The sequence below is a fragment of the Magnolia sinica genome, chromosome 1, assembly GCF_029962835.1.
Source record: "Magnolia sinica isolate HGM2019 chromosome 1, MsV1, whole genome shotgun sequence".
Lineage (NCBI taxonomy): Eukaryota > Viridiplantae > Streptophyta > Magnoliopsida > Magnoliales > Magnoliaceae > Magnolia > Magnolia sinica.
The window spans coordinates 121329429-121343445 of record NC_080573.1 but is presented as its reverse complement, the minus strand read 5'-3'; positions in this window follow the sequence as shown (position 1 = coordinate 121343445).

Below are 14017 nucleotides of genomic sequence, written 5' to 3'. Positions count from 1 at the left end.
AATGACAGAAATGCACCCAGGAGATGGTCCTAATAACCCCGATCCCCCATCCTTTGGGTGCCATCCGAGCATGGGAGATCTGTTACCAGCTTCCGAGGAAAACCAAATTACAGAAATGCCCTTGAGAGTTGGTCCTAATAACCCCGATTTCTTATCCTCTGAGTTCGTTGCGAATATAGCAGGTTGGTTACAAGATTTGGAGGAAAATCAAATAACAGAAATGCTACCAGAGGAAAACCAAATGACAGAAATACCCTTGGGACACGATCCTGATAACCTTGATTTCCTACCCTTTGGGTGGGATGCGAATATGGAAGATTCGTTTCGAACTTTCCCTCAAATGACAGAAATGCTCCAAGGAGATTATCCTAATAATGCTGATTTCCCATCCTTTAGTTGCGATATAAATATGGAAGATCCGTTCTCAACTTCGGAGGAAAGCCAAATGACAGGAATGCCCCTGGGAGATGTTCGTAATAACCCTAGCTACACACCCTCATGGGGGAATATGGTAAATCAAGTGACAGAAATGTCGTCTGATAGAGTATGGAAGATCTCTTCTTAGCTTTGGATAAAAATCAAATGACAGGAATGCCGCTAGTAAATGGTACTAATAACCTCGAACCCTTCAGCCGCCTCCGAGCCCATTGCTTTTGAGGAAAATCAAATGACAGAGAAGCCCTGAGAGGTGCTCCTAATTCATCACACGGTTAGGATTATCAGATCAATGTATCTCGGGGCGAAGATATTGCAAGCGAGGTGGGTGTGTGCTAACCGATGACTATTCTACGTCGTATTATGGTAGAGTTTCGTAGGATGCTTTTATATGTTAAACGTTCCAATGCAATCGAGCTTTTCTTCGTGATAGTTTAGCCATCCGATGCGTTGTGTGGTTGTGATTGCTTATGGGGTTGAAATATTAGTTGGATGAATGGATTTTTAATTGATTTTTTTTTTTTTTTTGTTTCCTTTAAGGAACTCGGTTACTAGATCATATTGAACTCAGTGAATGTCACGTGCCGTGCACCTGGGAAGGAAGACTCATTTTGAGCAGCTTGGTCTTTGGGCTGGGAATTTTTCACTGTGGGCCCCGCATGATGAATGGCTTGGGTCTCTCACATATATGTCACGTAGGCATGTAACCTATGAGGAGAGACCACAGCAGCCAATGTTGCTTTCAACTAGCATTTCAGAGGAGCGTTTTAATTAAAATAATTTCCAATTAAGACCTAATAAAAACGCTAACGTCAGAATACAAAGTTATTATTTATTAGCCTCCTGGTTACTCTTTATATTTTTTAAGGATGAAAATGTCCTTTTATCAATTGTTCCTTCGAATTGATGATAGTGTTGAAGTCAAGAGGGTCGGAGGAGGCATGGGCTCCAATAAATCAACTATTTAGGCCATCCATCGGCCGATCTAGTTTGTTCACTTTAATTTGATAGTCGTGAACCCACGTTAGGATCATTTCAATTCTTTTTAAGCTGTATGTGGCGCATAACTGCATGATCATTGTGCGCTAATTTCGGACAATTTTCACCAGTGTGGTCCACCCATCATGAGTTCTGCGCTCAAACTTCGTCCTATGGCATGAAATTAAAATTCATTTCACATGGACATCTTGAAATTGTTCTGAAACATGCAAGTGGGTTCAATAGGTGGAGCCCTTGGGTATGAAATGCCACTTTGGCATTTTCTTCTCTCTCTCTCTCTCTACGGAGCAGTGGACCACATGTACATGAAGAGGAGGGGACCACCATGAAGAGTTGAATCACTATTAAAGGTTGGTTGTTATACGGATGGACAACCCACTCCCAGCGACGACGATAAACTCTGACCAATTTCCGTGAAACAACAAGAAAGTTTTGGGTGAAAAAGAATGGTTTTTTTTATTTTTTTATTTTGAAGTTATCCGACTACATTCTCTAGAAGTTACGGCGCCGGCGCCCAAAGGTAATTTTGTGTCTGTATGTTGTTTTTGTTATTATTGGTGGCTAGCAATGGTGAGAGTTTTTGAAAGGGAGGAAAGTGTGATATCATGATCCCCATTATAGTTATTTTTTGTGTTTTTGTTTGTTTGTTTTTATTTATGTTTGCCCTTTTCATGTTTGAAGTTTGAGTTTGTACAAAGGAGGAGAATGTGGTGTTTGTATGTATGATGTATGTATGGTGGAGAGTTTGGTGGTCACCAACAAGGACTGTGGATCGCCAATATTAAAAACGGCTCACCAATATGATCCGTGGATCGCCGACATACTAATACACAGTGACTATCAGCGATCCACATGTAATATCGACGATCCACAATCCTTGTGCATTTAATAAATTATGGATGGTGTCTTTATATGAATTAGTGTGATTACACATAAATTTATTTATTTGTCTTTCAAGCACTACAAAATCCTTGTTTATTATAAGAAAACCTTGTGTTTGCTTAGAATGCTCCAATACAAAGATACTTTAGATCGCAGATACACATTGGGGATCACCGTTATCACCGTAGTTCGCCAATACACAATGTAAATTGTCGATACTCATTGCAGTTTGTCAATACAGTGTACTATCTGTGATCCAAATTGAGTATAGGTGATCCATAGCATGTATCAGCAATCTGCATTGTGTATTGACGAGCCACGATGAGTATCAGCAAACCGCAACGTGTATGGGTCATCTAGCGTATCGCCCATCCAATATGAATACTGGTGATCCACAATATGTAATATAATACAAATAATGTCTTTGAATCACCAATGTGCATTGGTATGATTACACTTAAATCAAATACTTTGTATTTCACATCATCCTTCAGTGAGCCAAAAAAACCTAGTCCATGTTTAGAGTAGAAAGTGCAAAGGTCTCCCCCAAGTGCTCAATAAAATTTCTATGGACATTTAAGGACAATTTCAACAATTGCCCTGTCAGTGCAAAGATGTTCAAAAATACCCAATTCGGATATGAACGGGTGAATCTTCTAAAAACGGTCTTCTTCATACATTTCTGCATTGCACAAACTGGATGGTTTGGATCATGCAACTACTATGATTTTTTCAAGGCATCTTAGGAAGCAGAGACAAGACCGAATGGATGGTCTAGATGCTGGATTTGGACGTCTGCGAGTGTAAATGAAACAAGTTTCATGGAATGGTTTCCATCCACAACTAGGGGTGTACACGAACCGAGCTAGCTTGGTTAGCTTGCTCAACTCGACTCGACTCGAAAACGCTCGATTCGAAGCTGAATTTGAGCCGAGTCGAGCTGATTTTTTGAGCTCGAAAATGAGTTCGAGTCGAGTTCGAGCTAGCCCCAGCTCGACTCGACTCAAATTGAACCCAGCTCAAATCGAACTCAGATAGAACCAATTCAGTGACTCGGTTACTTTGATATTGATGTTGCTCACCAAGTGTTTAATAAAATGACTTAAAGAAGTATGGCTGGTGGCGAGGAAGGTATGTATATGAAACCAACACCTTTTTTTTCTTGATTTTTATATTGCTTAGAAGGTGTTTGATAAAATACTTGTAAAACCATTGCTGCTATCTCAAATACAATGAGATTTTGAAGGCGCAGTCCAGGTGTTTGTGAAAATGCCTCAATGGTGAACTCGGCTCGATCTTGGCTCAAACTCGGCCCAAGCTGCTCACCAAACTGAGCCAAGCTGGCCAGAAAGAGGTTGGCCCTAGCCCTAGCCCATCCAAGAAAATTATTTAAGTATCGTGACGAGTTTGATCATATATAAACGGTTTGGATCATTGAATTAGGATCTGAATCCAACTGGTCTTTATCCTAAACATATATAATGATTGGACACAAATTCTGTGAAACATCCATTCGTTTAGTATAATAATAGTCTCCTTTATGATAGGGCACGCAAACTCCGTGAAACATGCATCCTTTTAGTATAATATTAGCCTCCTTTATGATAGGGCACACAAACTCCGTGAAACATCCATTCTTTTAGTATAATATTAGCCTCCTTTATGATAGGACCTGCCAAGGCCGACCTCATTGGACTGGCTAGTTTAGACCACATGTGAGCCCTAGATTTCAAGCATGAACCCAGCCCGCAATCTAAGTTTAGGGGCCCAAGTCTTCACCCCATAAGGTGGGGCCGACTGGCCCATTGTGGCATAGGGAAGGACGTGATGAGGTCAATCACAATCTTCCTCAACAAATAACTAATCCGTATTTATGGAGCTCTTTGGAGTCCTCATAGAGCTTCCTCAAATCCGCAAGGAATAAAAGCAAGAATAATTCTTAATAAATTTGAAATAATTTGATTGATGATAAAATAAATAAATAAATAAATTACAACCCTTTAAATTGTCACGCCCCAAACCCAAAAATCGAATTCACAGGAATCCCAATCGCCAAATCCGGTGCTGACAGCCTCCATAGTACCACATTCTCGGCTCCTAGTGTCCATATGCCAGATTTCGATCCTGGGATCCTATAAGGAGGATTTTTTTTGTGTACATTTAACTCGCAATAAGTATAACCACAAGATTACCCAATTCACAAAGGCAACATTATCATCACATATCCACTAATATAATCAGTTGAGTACAATGCTGGAAGGAAATACATAAATAAAAATCAAGCTCCAAAAGACCGCTGTACGCTCCAAGCTCAATACTGCTGTAACCTAACATCACCTGCACGCATCTATCGTGCATAAGCTTATAGAAAGCTTAGAGGGTGGTGTAAGTGTGTGCACAAGGTAAGTGTCAAGTATTCAATACAATACCATAATCATACAATACTGAAAATACTGGTAATCCATAAATCATACAATATCGGAATAAGTAGAAATACTGACAAGATCAGGAATTATCCAATATTAGAATACGTAATACAAATCAACTATGCAAATGAGAAATCATAGATAGCCATATCAGATGCAGAGGATGCAATACAATATGCATTTCTGATAAGTAACACAAATAGCGTCAGCCGTACCTAGACCATATAAATGCAGAGACACAATAACCCAAAATGTCGTATGCCACGAATGTCATGTAATATGCGGTGCGAATGAAATGACCAAGCTGGAGTGTGAAATTGGGATGATAATACGTAGTATCGCAGGCTATGGGGTCCATCACAAGGGACTTCCATCCAAACCAGTCTCATACCTAAATTTGGATAGTCAGACTTAATGTGGTAAACTCCTAATCTCAGGTTAGTCGCTCGCCATAACCGAAATTCTAGTCATTGCGAAGGCTCACGTAACAAATAGTTGCGCACCATTAGCCCGAGTGGATAGTGAATGAATGAGTGAATGAGTATGCAACTCCTACTCACTAAATCAACATATCAGTACAGTTCATCTCTGAAATCATTACTGGTGTTTAGTACACTCCAAATGACACTGCCGCTCTCCCAGCCGCACAGTCCAAGTGAGCGTAAGAAACCTCACTATCTGCCTAGCCAATAGTCTGTCAATACCAATTCGGCACGTCGATAGTGGACCCATTCACGAGCTGGTCAAACTCAGCCTAGTATTGCCCTTCCCTCGGGCGGGTAAGGCCACACCCCCTCTCAATCCACCATGACACAGTGGGAGACGTGGCCTCCTGATATTCGACACTCGGGCGCTCATGTATCCACTCGGTTTTGACGTCGAGGCGTCTCCTGGCTACGAAGGTTTAAGGATTTTCACCCAGGGACATTTATGGTGCCCGTATGCTAAAACCAAACATTTTCGGTGTCCCATTAGGTCATCCACGATATGCCTGTGGAGGTTACGGCCCTGATGTCGCTAGGGCATACAGTAATCATAATGCGAGATGCATGAGTCATACAATCCAGTCATGCATCAATCCTGCGCATACCGCGTGCTCATGTGAGATAACCTCCGCCTATCAGGGAGTCTCATAACAACATGCTTAATGACATATGCAATGATCAACCATGTCTCATAACAAACATGCAGATGATGTGTATGGGCATGTATCATAATGCTATGCTGTCACATACTCATAATCGGTATTAATAACTGGCATCGACAATCGACCTCAACAATGTGGACATTTAACCAACATTGCCCCCAAGGAATGGCCCACATAGAGCCAAACATGTAATGGGCCCACGGCCTCACACAAAGGCCTGATATACAACAGTGGGCCTTACTTAAGGGCCACATATACACAACAGGCGGGCCCTGCTCATGGGCCTCAAATACATGACATGTGGGCCTTACACATGGGTCTCGAATACATCGAATGGGCCATGCATCATGGGCCATGAATACATCACAATGGGCCTTTCTCATGGGCCTAACATACATCATAATGGGCTCCATAGCCTGGTCCTCAAATGCATCTCAATGGGCCTCATCGCATAGGCCTCATATACATTATATTAAGCCTTAAACACGGCCTGAATGCACATCACAACGGTCCTCAAATACGAGCCGCATGTACATTGCATTGGGCCTCAACAATCGGCCTCGATATTCAGCCTCGACAATCGGCCTCGACAATCAGGATTGGAATCGATAATCAATCTCTATAATCGGAAATCGGCAATCAGTCATGACAGTCAACCTTGATGGCTAATCGGCCTCAATACTCGAAATCGACACTCGGGATCGGCCTTGATAATCGGTACCGATAATCAACATATATAAACAAGGTGGGGTCCATAGATGGACAACCAATCAACAATAATGTAAAGATCGGCTCTCGATTGTGGTTATATTAATCCGATAGCACGGAGCCATCTGTCTATGACGAATGGGGCCCACTTATTTGGGTTAACCCACAAAGAGAATGAGCCTAACAAGGCCTAAGGAAATGTTACAATGAGGACATCTAACTGTCATTGCCCATCAATGTGGATATTCAACCAACATTGCTCCAAAGCAATAGCCCATGTAGAGTCAAACATAAGGTGGGCCCATAGCCTCACACAAAGGTCTAATATACATCACATTAGGCCTCATACAAAGGATATATACACAACAAGTGGGCCCTGCACATGGGCCTCAGATACATCCCATGACTACAACCCATGGGCCCAATGCACATCATAATGGGCATCGTTAAATGGGTTGCAAAACATCACAATGGCCATGCCATATGGGCCGATAATACATAACGGGTGGGCCTCAAATATCCAACAAGTGGGCCTTAAATAGCCAACAGGTGGACCTCAAATATCCAACAAGTGGGCCTTAAATAGTCAACAGGCGGGCCTCAAATATCCAACAAGTGGGCCTTAAATAGTCAACGGGTGGGCCTCAAATATCCAACAAGTGGACCTTAAATAGTCAGCAAGTGGGCCTCAAATATCCAACAAGTGGGCCTTAAATAGCCAACAAGTGGGCCTCAAATATTCATCAGAGGTGGGCCTTACACATGTAGCAAGTGGGCGCACACATCACAGCTGGGCCTACCAGTGGTCCAGCCAAAGAACGACCTGTATAACATACACTTCACAATGAGTTGCATCATTGGGCCGCACCAATGGGCCTCATATACAACAAGTGGGCCGCATCAATGGGCCACACTAATGGGCCACAAGTATATCAAAGTGGGCTGAGCCAAATGGGCCGTCACAAATGGGCCAATTCAATGGGTCGAGTCAGATGGGCCGAGCCATTCATCCATTTACAGAGGTCGTTTTAAAGCATTATCCAAACAATGAATCAAATCAAAAATCATTTGGACCATACCACAAATAATAGCAAAATGATGATTGAAGGATCATATGGACCACATCGCAAATAGTAGTGAAAATAGCGATTTTCATTGTTAGAATTTCACTGGGCCACCACTTTATTTATTTATTTATTATCCAGTTTATTTGTAAGGTCACAAGGACCTAAACAAATTTCATATAGGTCCCAAGCTTCTGTGACCTAGGAGGGGTTTTAATGGTGTACTTTCAACCCCTCGCTCCCTTTGTTGTGTGGACCACTTGATAGCAGATCTGATTTATTATGATTATTATTATTATTTTATTTCAAGCCATAAGACATGCTGGCCATTGGGTGGACGGTTTGGATTCATCACATACATCAGGAGAGGGCCCACTGTTTGGACGGTGTGGATAAGACCCATACATCACGGTGGCCCCCACAAGAATGGATGGACGGTTTAGATACGGCACATGCCACATGCACGGCTCACAAGTGGGAAATGGATGGACGGTTTAGATGTGGCACGTGCCACATGCACGGCTCACAAGTGGGAAATGGATGGACGGTTTAGATGTGGCACGTGCCACATGGACGGCTCACAAGAAGGGGCACTAATGTATATATAGCAGTTCTTAGCTGTTGTATAAACCTCAGCCACCGTATTTCCACATAGGTGGGTCCCACGGGGGGCCCACCATAATGTTTATTTGCCATCCAAACCGTTGATAAGGTCTCACAGATCCTAGGTGAAAGGGGAAAAACAAATTTCTTAATGATCCAGACATTAGGGACACCCAAGAAGGGTTTCAGTGGCAGGCGTTCAATCCCACTATTTCATGTGACGTGGGCCACCTGAGCTCCATATAAGGCTGATTTTTGAGGTGGGGATCACATCTAAAAGGGGCCCACCATATGTACGGTATGATGTTCAACACACATCACGTGGGGCCCATGGCTGGGACCACATCCCTGCCCCATTCACGCCCAGTGCAGGACGCTGCTGTCCTGTGGTGCCAGTGGCAGCAGCGCCTGCTACTATTGTATTACATTTTAAAAAAAAAAACAGAAATTTTACGGTTTTTCGTATGCGCGGCCTATATCAGGTGAATCCACTCCAACCATTGGATCCTAGGAGTCGAGATGGACCAAACAAGCCCAATATTCAATATATTTTTGGTGTATAAAACCAAGAGGGTGGGTTTCAAAGGTAAAAACCACCATTTGCTATGTTATGGCCCGCTAGAAGCTTGGATTGACTCCATTTTTCGGCTCAACACCTAAAACATGCTGGAAAGTGGAATAGACGGTGTGGATTTGACTGATACATCAAGGTGGGGCCTGCATAGGTGGCCCTTCCCAAAAGCCTTAAAACCCTTCCCTTTTTCTTTTCTTTTTTTCTTTTTCTTTTGTAGAGAGTCACCATCCGTTCACTCCTCAATGAAGACGTCCAGGGACGCTGGACCGACCGCGTACCACATTAATCAAGGTGGGTCCCACATAGACGTGGCCACCCCACACGGTAGAGATGAAATACATCAATCACGATGGGGTCCACACGGACCAAGCTGATATTTGTTATGTCCCTCCATCCTAGCTGGCCCAAAACGGGCAGCAAGACGGGCCCCATTAGCTGGACATCCAAAAAATCTGGATAGTCCAGATTGTCGATCAGGTGGGCCATACACACATATCATCATATCATAAAAAGAAATAAAGAGAGGAGAGAGAAAGAGGGATCTAACCATAGAAGACACCCACCTTACATCTTCTTGGACTTTTTTCTTCCATCAATGCATGTTAAAGATCTAATGGATGGACTTCAACGGTTGAGATCGACTTAGGATGGTGGAGATGGGAGATAGGAAGGTGGGCCACACTAGCTCTCTCATGGGGAGCTTGAACGTGGGTTGCTTGGGAGGAAAAATGAGAGAGAATGAAAGAGAAAGAGATGATGGGAGAGGAGTGATGGGATGTGTAAGAGATGGGATGGAAATGTTGACTTTGGGGATGGTGTAGTGTACTTGGGGGATGAGATACGGTACTTGACTTGATGGATGTACTTTGACAAGTGAAGTGATTGATGTGATGAATTCTCTACGAATTGCAACGCGTGGCGTTTTTCCTCGAACTGAATGCGAGCCTATATCTCCCGGTTCGGGTATCGTCTTGGTGCATGAGACGCGGCATCAGAACCGCGGCGATGGCGCCGTCGCAATGATACAAGTCTCGGATTAAGCCAACTCAGATCTAAAGGATATGACCTAAGATCGCGTGCAAATGTCGATAACAGATTGCGGGTCGCCGGAATTCGATCGGGAGGATCGCGGAAGCCTACGGAATGGTACAGGCTAGGATACGGGTCTTATATAAATAATGAGCTCAATCTTAGGATAAAATTTTAGACTAAACTCCGACTCAAACACACTAAAAATGTGACTTATTATAAATAGTAAACTTACTATTTATAGATAGCCTCTATTTCTACTGGACTTCATGGTTTTTGACCAAAAAATAGTAATTGTCCAATTTAGACCAACCATGTTATTCTCCTAACTTTCCTAAGTCATTTTCATGTTGAGCACGACTTCATATATAATATGTCGGCTTAAGTAGGTTCTCTTACCCTAAAATCATATATACTATGTCGAAAAACTCATCTTAGTTCATGAGACACGACATATTTAAGGTTCTGAAGGCCCGGATCATTTTCTTCTCTGATCGAGCCTTCTCTAGTCTATCTTTGCCATGAAAGTGTCTGCAACCCGCTCCACATCACATTGCCACCTGAAGCATGGATAAGAGAACGTGAATTGTCATACTAAATAACTGAAAACCTATAGCATATTAAGTAAACTCCACCACCGTGGATGTATGTATATTATCCAAGCCGTTCATTCACTTTTCCAGTTAATTTTAGGCCATTAGCCTAAACCTGAGTCATATTCAAAGCTCACAATACCATAGGAAATAGTGGCGATAATGACATCCACCATCAAAATCTTCTTAGGGCTAACAGTGATGTTTATTTGTCATCCAACCAGTTGATAAGTGCACCCAGACATGCATAAGAGAAAAACCCAAATATCAGCTTGATCCAAAACTTCTGTGCCCCCAATAAGTTTTCAACGCTGCGCATTCGATTCATGCTGTTTCCTATGGTGTGGTCCACCTTCTAAAATGAGCTGTAAAAAAGACCGACAACATTGATAAGATACATAAATTAAGGTGGGCCCTGCAGTGTTTACTCAGTGCACCATATCCGCTTCCTGGATGATATGAGGGAACTTATTTCAACACCCACACTGGTTTACAAGTCAGCTCTTTCTTTTCTACATGCGACAATTTCTTGGAGTACAATGGAGACAAATTGTAGTACTTAAACTCATTTCCATAGCAATAAAACACATCTATCAAATTGGGCGGTCTGACCATCTCGGTGGGATGCATCAGTGCACAGGTTAGATTTCAGGTACATGCTATATGGGTCACACCCTGGTGAATCACCTACGGGCCATCTGTTTGCAACACGTGATGATGTTTTCGAGCAAACCTCTTTCTGGTTTATCACATGATAACAGCTGTCTTTGTTGACCATGCCACGCAAGTGGGTACTATTGCAGATAGCAAGGGGAGTTGTATATATATGATACTCGGACAGACTACCATGCTTGATATGCAGGCAGCGAAAATTTGTGTAACTGGCTTATATTGACTCAAAGTAAACTTACTAAATTGTAGAAGTTACTGTTACCAAGTCATAATCCAAAATTTAGATTGGTTGAATAATCCTAACCTCTGATTTGTGCTCACTTGTTTGTTGAAATTGGGCCGTTGGATGCTTTTTAATTTTTAATGGTGGAATAAATGCCTACTAGTCTGATTGCTAGCTACCAGATGAACCATAATTCAGATAGTTTAATTTGACTTAATTTTTCGCCATTTCTAAGTTCCTATGTAATATATCCATTACCCTTTAGCCAAGTATCAAAGTTTTCCCCATGTTACAGATGATCAGTGGGGCCCTTTTTACCTTGAAAATTTGTCCTATGCTTTTGATAAAGATAACTGATCACCTCGAGGAAAAATTGCTTATCAATTGAGATTTTACCAAATAATGCTTTTACTAAATAATGCCTCCATGATTAGAAGTTCCTGAGTGATTTTAGGGTGTGATATTATCAAAATGCTTCATTTATTGTTTTCTTTTGAAGGTGTTAAAGTTGAGAATTGTGATGTATTAGTTTATCCATGACATCTGGTTTATTTTTTTAGTTCATTTTAAAGTGTGAGCTCAAAAATGAACAAATCTAAGGCTCAAGCGAACTACACCATAGATGACCCCCGCATTTAATGATCTGTGCATTTAATGCAACCCAAGCTCAATATTTGGTATATATCCACTTGAGCATTGGATTTGTTTCATTTTTTGGCTTATACCTTAAAATAATTTGAGAAAATTGATGAATAATATGGATAAACTGACACATCACAGTGGGCCCCATAAGAGCTTTGGGCGGCCACTTATTGCCCAACCAGGGTTCGGACACAATCCACTTTCCCAATTAGCATGTATACAACATTCAAGGCGTCCAGCAAATGCACCCCACAGTAATGATCAGGTGAGCAGAAAATACAGTGGATTTAATAATTAAATGGGTCACGCCATTAAAAAAAAATCATATAAAAAAATTCAAATACACTTCTAATCCATCTAATAATTTAATATGCCAATTTTTTTATTGGCTAATTATCGTATTTGGGTGCATATGTTAGACTGGTTGGATGTCATTCACAAACCACATGGTTCCTTCAATTCTTGACTTTATTGCTTTTTAAAAGAGAAATAAATAATAATACAATGGCATTTGGTAATCGTCTCTCTAAAAAGCACTAGGCGAGCAATTCCAGTCGCAGAGTCATTATACAGTATTTGGTGAAACTGGAATTCGTCCAGAGTTTTGCTGTAAAAATCTCAAAAAATTACTTGAAGGGCATGGGATAAAAATCACTTATTTCAATTTCTAGTTATTCATGGTGAAAACGCATTGCATTGCCCTGGCAGTGCAAGGAGCCTCTAGGTAATCAGTTCTCTTTAATAAAAGGTGCATGACACAACAACTCTATAATAAATAGAGAAGCGATTTGGCAAAGAGGCGTATAGTTGAAGGCGAATGATTAAAATAGCTCGGTTAGCTCGCTCAACTCGACTCAAAAAAGCTTGATTCAACTCGGTTTGAAGTTGAGTTCAAGCTGAGTTCAAGTAGGCCCTAGCTCGACTCGACTCGGATCGAATCTAATTCGAATCGAACTCGGATCGAACCGGTTCGGTGACTTGGTTACTTTGCCATTGATGTTGCTCACCAAGTGTTTGATAAAATGACTCAATGAAGTGTGGCCGGTGGCAAGGAAGGTATGTACATGAAACAAATACTCTTTTTTTTTTTGGTTTTTCTTGATTTTTTTTGTTGCTTAGAAGGTGTTTGATAAAATTACCTGTAAAACCATTGCTTCGGTTTCATATACAGAGGAATTTTCAAGGTGCAGTCCAGGTGTTTGTGAAAATGCTACAATGGCGAACTCGGCTCGAATTGGCCGGAGCTGCTGACCGAACCGAACCAAGCTGGCCAATCAGACTTGAGGACCGAGCCGAGCCAAGTTCAAGCTGAGGTCAGCTAATGGCCTAGCTGAGCCGAGCTGAGGCCAGCTCGACTGGGTTCTACTCAATGTACACCCCAAAGTAGAACCCTCAACTGCTAAGCGATAGTTCAAAAGTAAATTGGTTGATTGGGCATTTGGTTGTTAAAAGGATCTTTTGTTAGAAAACCTTTGATACTCTGGCAGCCTGTGACAGTTCATAAACGCAGGCAAATATAAATAACTTTAAGATGTCTTCTTAGCCTAAAACAACACTTGTTTGGTTTATCTCATTGTCGTATTCGTGGACATTTACTGGACGGTTAGAAATGAAAAATATCCAGTGGTTACATTTCAACAAATCAGAGGCTAGGATTGTTCAATCAATCTGATTTTAGAACTGTGACTTTATGACAGTCGCCGCAATTTCAAGGGTTTAATGAGTTAATTTATCTCACGTCTTGCTGAGTGTATGTGTATTATGATACTCGGCCAGAGTATCAAATAACTCTATTTTTTATTTTGTGAGACTCGTGTAAGGAAATCAAGTCAATATATACGACAAACAAATACTGTGGCCGAAAGAAAAAAAGGCAAGTGATTTCTCAAAGGACTTTATGTTCTCGATTCAAGCAAGCGGGCATTGATCCAGACCACTCGTATGGTTAGCCTGTTGTGAATGGACTGGCCAGCTTGAATCATGCTCAAGTCTCTCTCTCTCTCTCTCTCTCTCTCTCTCT